This window comes from Pseudomyrmex gracilis, unplaced genomic scaffold (genome assembly GCF_002006095.1).
Source record: "Pseudomyrmex gracilis isolate BER0280 unplaced genomic scaffold, ASM200609v1 scaffold_244, whole genome shotgun sequence".
Lineage (NCBI taxonomy): Eukaryota > Metazoa > Arthropoda > Insecta > Hymenoptera > Formicidae > Pseudomyrmex > Pseudomyrmex gracilis.
In genome coordinates, this window is record NW_018020828.1 from 187,348 (window position 1) to 196,586 (window position 9,239).

At 40.7% G+C, this 9,239-nt stretch overlaps 1 protein-coding gene across 1 annotated transcript in view; it reads right to left on the reverse strand.

The window, feature by feature from the left end:
- Positions 1–6,010, reverse strand: part of LOC109859166 (leishmanolysin-like peptidase) — a 62,846-nt gene extending 56,836 nt beyond the window's left edge. Inside the window, exon 1 of the mRNA XM_020437154.1 lies at positions 5,984–6,010. The gene's annotated coding sequence lies outside the window, so the exon portion shown is untranslated. The remainder of the gene's footprint in view (positions 1–5,983) is intronic.
- Positions 6,011–9,239: the final 3,229 nt, after the last annotated feature.

Here is a 9,239-nt window from a genome sequence, read left to right on the forward strand (position 1 = left end):
ATTGAATGTTCCCATGCCATAAAGATAACCCTCCCGCTCTCCCTTTCCTTTATCGGTAAGGCCACTCCGACGCCGGATAATGGTTTATAAATAGATAGGCCTTGGCGCTCTTCCTTTTATATCCCCGAATATATAAATAACGACATACACGATGATCGCTTTAAATTTAAATTGTCCCGAGAAAATCATTTGCGCAAGATCGCTAAATAACTCATTAACATTAGTTTTTATTCATGAGAACTGCTTCATAAAAACAAAGAAACGAGAACGAGACGAACGAGAGACTAAATTATTAAATTACATAATATCGTAAAGAATCAAAAGGTGAATTGTGTGTGTGTGCGTATTTTTTTTAAATAAAAGTCGATAAAAGCACGTTAATAATTTAATGAAGAGCGCGTGATTCACACGGTTGAGTTACAACAGCGTTGTCTCAGCTGTTACATGACTTAAGAAATATGGCTTTCATTAAGTTCAATGTATAGAAGTTGCAAAAGTTTCGCGCGCGCGCGAGTTAATTCGCGATTCGAGATTATTAGAACGTACATTACGTATTTTTTCGATCAAATTTAATACGCGATATAATTTATCTCACGCGTCTCTCTCTCTCTTGTTATCTTGTCGGTCATCAAAAACACACGGGAAGGTGGGATTAGATATAGGGGATGTTGGAAATCATTCCCGTGAGAAGTGGCAGAGAAACGGCGGGAGAAAAAAAAAGAGAACGTTTTTTTTTTTTTTTTGCTCGCGACGAGAACAGTCAGGGATATGGTTGAGCGGCAATGTGACACATGCGGGAAAACTGGAGTGGACATTCCTCTGAGATTACCATCGCGTACACCGCAAAATGATATGCAAATGAAAGAACTTGCGCCAGCACACGGCGGCGTCCCAACGGAAAAATGCATTTCATGCATTTCTAATAATAAAAATATAGAGCACATTAATTATTTAAATAAAATCTCTCGGTGAAATTGTTACGGTTAATAAATATTTCATGAGCAGGACACACGCTGCCGGGCGCAAGGATAAATTTGCGCCGTCGTTGGGTTTTACAACATTTTTACAACCGCGATCTGTGTCAGCCGATCCGACCGATAAAACGCACATATATATATATATATATATATATATATATATATTGTTCCGTGTAATTCTTTTCGCGCTTGAAAGCCATCGAGGGCGGCCGAGAATTCACTTCGGTTAATGCGATGTTAGGAAACGTATGTCGGTTGATCAAGAATCGGGGGAAGTTTCTACCGCCGAGAGTGAGAAGCACTCTTGGGAGGTAGTGTCCGGGAAGAGAGTGCGATGAAAACAAGTGGCTGAGAAAAATCAAGAGAGCAGTTCGACAAGCGAGAGGAGGAGGGTTGGTTCGGCAATAAAACGCTAGCGGAAGATTGTGGAGGTAAAGGCACTCTCTTGAGATTGCCGGCGCACACATGATCCCGGTACTGATATTCAAAGAAAGAGAAAGAGGGTGAAATAAAGACTTGTCGATGTTTTCGGCATTTACGAAGAAATTGCAACATATCGATTTGATTGATTTCTTTGTCACCCTCGCCGCCGCCGATGCCGCGTTACCGCTTACGAGACAATAAAAATTCAGGAGCGTTTTAAGAGAGAGCAAAAACATTTTTACAGACGAGAGTTAAAGCTGCGAACGAGATAGGAGAACTTCTGTTAAATTTGCATTAATTTGTAAACTATAAAATACGTGTAAAAAAAAAAACTAAAAAATAAGGCAGTACCATAAAATTAAACAATGTTTGTTTTATTACAAGTTGACACAATTAATTATTGAAAAACTGAAACAATTAACTTTCCGAATCACGTTAGACGTATTTATTTCAATGAAAATACACCGAAAAAATTATATTCTTGTAAGTAGAAGATTTTATACTTAAAAAATCTTCTTAAAGATTTTAGATGATATTCTTCTGAAATTAAGAATATATTCTTTTTATTTAAGAATTCTTAATTTAAGAATATAGTCTTTTTCGATAGTGAGATATATATGTTTTTCTATAGAGGCTTTTTATATTCTAATCAGTATATATTCTTATCAATATTACTATTTAGAGGATTTTCCTCTTAAAATAAGAAACTCTTCTTGGCGTCTATTTTAGTATAAAATATACTTAAAGTAAGTGGGATATTCTCAAAACAAGAATATAATTATTTCGGTGTACGAATATGTGCAAATGTCCCAGTAAGCGGACAAATAATATGTACGTCAATCCTTAAATATTATTCAAGGAAACGTATTAAAATTTTTATGCATAAAATATTGTTTTCTGTTGTTATACCTAAACGTTTATTAAATTTGTAGTACTAGAAAGCAATTATTCATAGAAACGTATCTTATTCGTATTATTATTGATATGATACGCTTGCCTAGTAGTCCATCCTCCACAGCTTTCTTTACGTCATCTTGTGTATATTTATTGTTTTGTTCCTTTTTGCCATGCTTGATTTGTAAAACAAAAATAAAGATGTACTTGATTTATTAATATTATATATAATATATAATAATATTATATATATATACCGTAATCACGTGACCGAAGTCAGTAACACCGCCGCGGTCGCGCGGCCGAGGTCAGCGACTTCACCGCAGTCGCGCGACCGAGGTCACTGACCCCGCCGCGGTCGCGCGACCGAAGTCATGATCCCCCCCGCCAAGGCCGCGCGCACGCGGTCAGTGACCCCGCCCCCACCAAGGCGCGCGCACGCGGTCAGTGACCCCGCCCCTACCAAGGCCGCGCGGCCGAAGTCAGTGCCCCGCCAAGGCCGCGCGGCTGAGGTTGGTGATCCTGTTAAGGCCGCGCGGCCGAGGTCAGTGACATTACTGCAGTATGTATATAATACATATAATACAATATAAAGTATAATATTATAAATATATAATAAATTATATGTATAATATGTGTATTATTTAATGTTATATATAATATAATTCGATTCGACTCGATCAACCAACCAACCAATCGACAACGCGGAAAAGAGGCAACAAAAGATGCGATAGATTCGACTCCAAACGCGCACTTCTCGGTCCAAATGCTTTTTTTAATATAGAGAATATGTGCTTACTCGCTTGCAAGAAATACAAATTATTATTAACATTCAGTTGTTATTATTAACATAACAGTGAGCTGAAATGTTCACGAAACGTCGGTATAAAAATGACACTAACGCGGTTATATTTATTTATCAGAAAAAAAAATAAATCCAAAGAACAGAGCAACAAAATTAAAGAACTGTCCTCTTAAATATAGGACACGTATGGTAACCTTATATAAATGTTCTCTTCTCTCTCTATCGCGAAGTTTGTTCGATTTTATCACGTCGTGAAAAAAAAAAGTTCAACGCGCGCAATAGTTTTCCGCGAGACAATTGAAAACAACTGCGCGAGAACGCAGGTACTTTAAATGCAGGTGTAAACATACATACACATATATCTCTGTCGGCGAAGACGGTATTCTCATGCTAAGGTTCGCTGAAACATTTGACCGCAGAGGTGGATTTAATGAGCTGCGACCGTTTTCTCTACGACGAAGTGCAATCGCTGCGCGCGGGCTGCAATACCACGCGGCTTTAACCGAGTCAAAGACGATTGTTTTGTGCTGCAATACACGGGCGTGTGAAGTATCGTAACCTGCCGCGCAAGTGGAACATGTTGGTAAATGCGCAATGCGCAATCGAGATAAATCTGTGGCGTACAACGGCATTAACGTTCCATCCCCCCGTTTAAGTGCGCAATTTCGCGGTGGATACAACCGCGCATACAGCGCGTTAAGGGAGCGTGCAATAAATAAGAGAAAATTATTTTCAATATTCGATCACACACGGCCGCCGCACCACACACGCATAAATGGCGCGTTATTTGCATTGCAAATTTCCATTTTCGCTGCAATTTAAACTCCATTTTATATTGTTGAAAAAGACAAATTTCGAAATATCGTTATTATCCCCGCTATGTCATATATATATAATTGCAGAATTCGGCATAATTTTCTCGCTCGAGAGTTGCCGCGGCGGCGCGCACACACGCACACACGCGACGCGTGTGTATTTTATCAAACGCTTCGGTTTTTTGCACGGCAAAATAATAAGAATATTTGCAGGATTAACAAGCGGGATTGTTATATCCCTTGTATAAAACAAATTTAAGGAACAGTTCGACAAGTTTGACAAGTTCGAGTTTGTTTCCCAATTTTTACCTAACCGCAAAAAAATTTAATTGGAGAGCACCATTGTGGTCCGCGGATCCTTAGAGAAGTTCAGCTTAAGTTTATTTCGTTAATTATTAGAGCACCTACCCAAGTTAAATTGAAACTCTACAAAAGACGGGAACGATGTAATTTAAAATTGGCGAGAAACTCGGTAGTTTTCTCGACTCGTTTTTTATCTCGCTCAAATTATAATCATTTAACACGTAATAACAATATTAAAATATATATCTATAAGTGTAAATTTCTCGCACACGGAAAACAAGTTGTCGCAAATGCAATTTTACGAACGTGTGTGTGTATTCGGTACACCGAAAAAATTATATTCTCGTAAGTAGAAGATTTTATACTTAAAAAATCTTCTTAAAGATTTTAGATGATATTCTTCTGAAATTAAGAATATATTCTTTATTTAAGAATATATTCTTAATTTAAGAATATAGTTTTTTTCGATAGTGAGATATATATTTTTTTATATAGAGGCTTTTTATATTCTAATCAGTATATATTCTTATCAATATTACTATTTAGAGGATTTTCCTCTTAAAATAAGAAACTCTTCTTGGCGCCTATTTTAGTATAAAATATACTTAAAGTAAGTGGNATATCCTCAAAACAAGAATACAATTTTTTCGGTGTATATATTCTCATCAATATTACTATTTAGAGGATTTTCCTCTTAAAATAAGAAACTTTTCTTGGCGCCTATTTTAGTATAAAATATACTTAAAGTAAGTGGGATATCCTCAAAACAAGAATACAATTTTTTCGGTGTAAAGAACTCGGTAGAATCTCCGGCGCGTGTGTAGAGCCTCTCTTTCTCTCTCTATCTTCTCCGAATTTACATCGGCACGATAAGAAGAGATAATCGCGACGCGAGTGATAAACGAGCGTTCGTTTCCATTAAATATAGAGATCATTCAGCGGGGCTTTGGGCGGAAAAGCGGTTCTCCAGAGATAGAGAACGAGCCGGCAATTTCTCCCCCGAGATTTCCCGGCTCGATTTGGGAGATTATCATACAGACTAGGCGGCTATTTATGCGGAACAAACGATGGTCTATGCGACGGACATTGCCGGGCTGGGTTTCTGATTGAAATGCGCCCGGTAATTTCCGGTTATTTGGCGCATACAGTTATGCTCGCGACGCAATGCATTAGGCAATGCCGCCATGACGCCGGCAACGTTTGATACGGCGCGGAATGCGCTAGTTTCCACCATGGTCCATTTCCATCCGCCGCGTCCCGTATATCGACGTCGATCAACGTCGACGGAACCGTACGGAGGCTTACAGAGAGCGATTACAGAGAGAGGAAGAGAGAGAGAGAGAGAAGGCTATAATATCGCGCGGGGCTTTTAATCGATCCGAAGAGAGTACATCGGACTGCAAAAATAATCGTTTCGGTATAACGCGTTGTAATACAATTCGGATTCGTCTGTGAAACGTACGTACATAATTTAAGTGGGTAACGAGTACTAATTGGAAATTTTTTTTAATATAAAATATTGCGTACGTTTTTTTTTTTTTTTTCTCATCTGCATTATACCCTTAGTAGTTGTGCGACGGCCATTTCACGGTACGCGACATATCTCTGGCGACTGTATATTTCACAAATTTTATAAAACTCTCGTTCTCCGTGTATATTCCTCCCTTTGAATAAATATAATTTCGCGTTTCTGTGACGCGGGACATTTAATTAAAGTTGCGCAGAATAGTAAATGCTCTCCATCCTCTTATCGGAGAATTACTTACGTTAATGAGATCCAGTTTCTCGTCGTCCAATCTGCAACAGAAAGCGAAAAATGGCTCATTAAACGGAAGGTAACAATTTCAACGTCGCCATAGCGCGCCGGCGCTGACCGACGTTGAGAAATGCCGCGCTCGGAAATGAACTGTAATAACATCAGAGAACTCGACAATGTACGAGGCGATTCGCCGACGACAGAAAACTGCGCGTTTTCTACGCGCGCGCGCGCATATGTGTGTGTGTGTGTGTGTGCCGCGGGCCTGACCAGTTTCAAAAGTTCGCGATAAACCGGTGTGGCCAAAAACTAATTTTCCAACTAATTTCCGAAATAGGAATCGCAAACGAGAAACCGCTCCCGCGTATGACCGGGAACCATTATATACGTTCGCAAACGCGTAATGTGCGGAAGTTTCGGATAAAATCGCTGTGTTTTATATAACGTTTAACGTTTAAAATGTTCGCGCATATTATTTTTCGATACGTTTCGTATATACGATATATGTAAATATTATATCGATATCAAAAAAAATAATTCCGCACAACAAAATACAGAATCGTTTTGACAAATTTCATACATTTTATATATAAATAACGATAATTCAAATAATTTCTACTGTGTGTTTTTCATATTTATATTACATTTATCCCTCCGCTAGGGTTTATGAAATTACAGCGGAAATTATCTCGTTTGTATGAAGAAAATTATCTGTTTTTTTTTTTTTTTTTTTTGCTCGTTCACACATTAAACGTAGTCGCGATCGAAGTTCGACCCCTCTTTCTTTCCCCTTTTAATCAAGACGGACAGCAACGAGCGAAAGCGAAGTATATGTATATCTGCGCTTCGAAGCGAAGCCTCTCCTTAATCAACTAATACCTCGATTAACATTTTAATTACTCGCCGCGCGAAAGTTTGAGCGAGCCGCCGCCCTAAGCTTCGGCGAGGAAAGAAGATTAGAGTCTCGTTAGGGTGCGACTTCCCTCCCCCCCTCATTCTGCTCCTATACATTATACACTTGCGATTCATCCTCGGGACTAATTTGCTCTCGGCGGCGCGCTGATACGCGCGTTGAAGAAAATTATTCGTCGTCGGCTTTGGTCGTCGGCGCGTCTGTTCTCTTCCGTCGCGCAAAACGCGCGCGACGGGGAGTGTCAGACATTCTCGCGAACAAAGCGCAAAGGACTTTAATCTCGGCGAGGAACAAAAAGGCAACGGTGTAGTGCGTCTCTCTGTGTGTGTGTGTGTGCGTGTGACGATGTATATATACGATTTCGCGGCAAGTACTTTCGCGACTTGCGCTTTGTGCGCGGAACGCGAACCTCACACACACACACAGGTTGTGACGAGCAAAGCCGTCGGTTTTCCGTCGGCGCGCATTTCGCGGGCCCGGCGCGGAATTTTCGGCGATTAGAAATGTTGAGCTCTTCTTTGCCAAAACTGACTTCCGCCAGTTACCGCGGCACAAAGGAATAATTCGCGTCGCGATGCGCGCGGAGATTAATAACAGAGATTAAAAACCTACCGTCCACGGTCACAGTTTTCGTTACACAGTTTTTTTTTTTTTAATCTTTAACATTCTATCGGATTTCGGGAGTATTGCGTGTTGTTTTTTTTTTTTTTTTGTTTTTTTTCGTAACAAAATAGAATTTCCGCTAAAAGGGAAGTTTCGGCGGCGCGACAACGCCTCGCTCGCGCGCCGAGAGTCATATATCATCAGAGCAAGATGCCGGGGACAATGAGATTGCGGCCTGCCATAATGAACGCGGCGCATTAAAAAATTATTATGCAAAAGCAGATTAACCTACTTCTCTCGCGCGGCGAAGTACATTTGCGCGCGCCCGGCTTGCTTAATTGTCCTTTTCAGCGCGTGAAAATTTATGGCAGGTCGTATTCGAAGATTAGATGCAGTCTTGAAAAAAAAAAAAAAAAAAAAAAAAAGTCCCCTCGTGAACGGTAAAATAATTAGGGTTCTAATTACTACAATTAAGTAACAAAAAAAAAAAAAAGAAAAAAAAACAGCGCTTGCGCGATAACGTTTACACCGAAAGAGAGAGAAAGAGAGAGAGTTCGACGAATATATCCGTTTTTCCTTTTCAATCGAAGCGATAAAACACTCGCGCGAAACGCAACAATAAAAGTTTCGCGACGCTTCTCCCCGCCCCCGCGGTGGGAAATTTTATTGCTAATGTAATCGCGCGTAGTGTAGTTTTCTCGCAAAACAAGTTCGTTTTTAATCATCAGGAAACGCGCCCCGCGCCGTCGTCGGAACTACAGAAGTGAGATTAAAACGGCAATATATAACGTCGCGGAGTGTCGCTGATAAAAAAAAAAAAAAAAAAAAAAAGACAAGAAAAAAAGAACCCGAGATTTATCCGTATTACTCTCGGGCCGGCGGGTGCGCGAGTGTGACTCGCGCCGTCTCGCTCGTGCCAAGTGTCCTCCCCTCCTTCCCGCGTCTCCTTTGCTCTTGACTTTTTCGCCAAAGAGTCTTTCTCTCTGACCGTTCGCCCTTTTCTCTCTCTCTCGCGTGTTTGAGAGAGCGAGGAGAGGCGCCCGCCCTTCTTCGCTTCGAGTTCAAGTTGAATTTTTTTTTGTTCGAAGCGCGCGCGTTGTGCGCTCCCGCCGTCCCTTCTCTCTCGCGTACACGCGAGAGAGAACGCGCGCGCGTGCGTTACGTTACACTCTCCGGTGCCGTTTTTTCATTTCGCTCGAGTGCGCAATTTGCGCAGTTTTGCTCGCAGGCGAGATTAAAGATGCTTAATCTCTGAACGCAAGCGGCCTGTTTCTTTCAAGTCTCCTTCGGTCCTTTTATCACACCCCCCAGATGTGCTTCCCATACCTATAATCGGAGACTCCCGCATCCCATTCTCCTACCCCCCCGTGTTACTTCTCGTTCGCTCTTGTTTCATCAAATCTTTCCGCAGGTTTTTTTTTTTATTCGCGGCATCGCTCCTTCATTTTCTTTCTTCTTTAACTTTTTCCCCCTCTTTCCATTTACGATATCACTTTCCGTTCCGTTTTAGTATTTCCCACTTCTTCTCCTCGTCTCTCCCTCTATTTTTTTTGTTTTTTTCAAGAAACCGTCTTTTTCTCTCGAATCGCTTGAACATTTTTGCGATGCTTACACGCGATTCGTCAGGCAACGAATAAAACATTCAGCTCAACAACGTGTTAATATTTAAAACAGAGAGATATCTACTTCGAAATCGATTTCCGCACTCGGGAAAAACGCACTCGTCTAACGACAAATTTAGAGGAGGCGG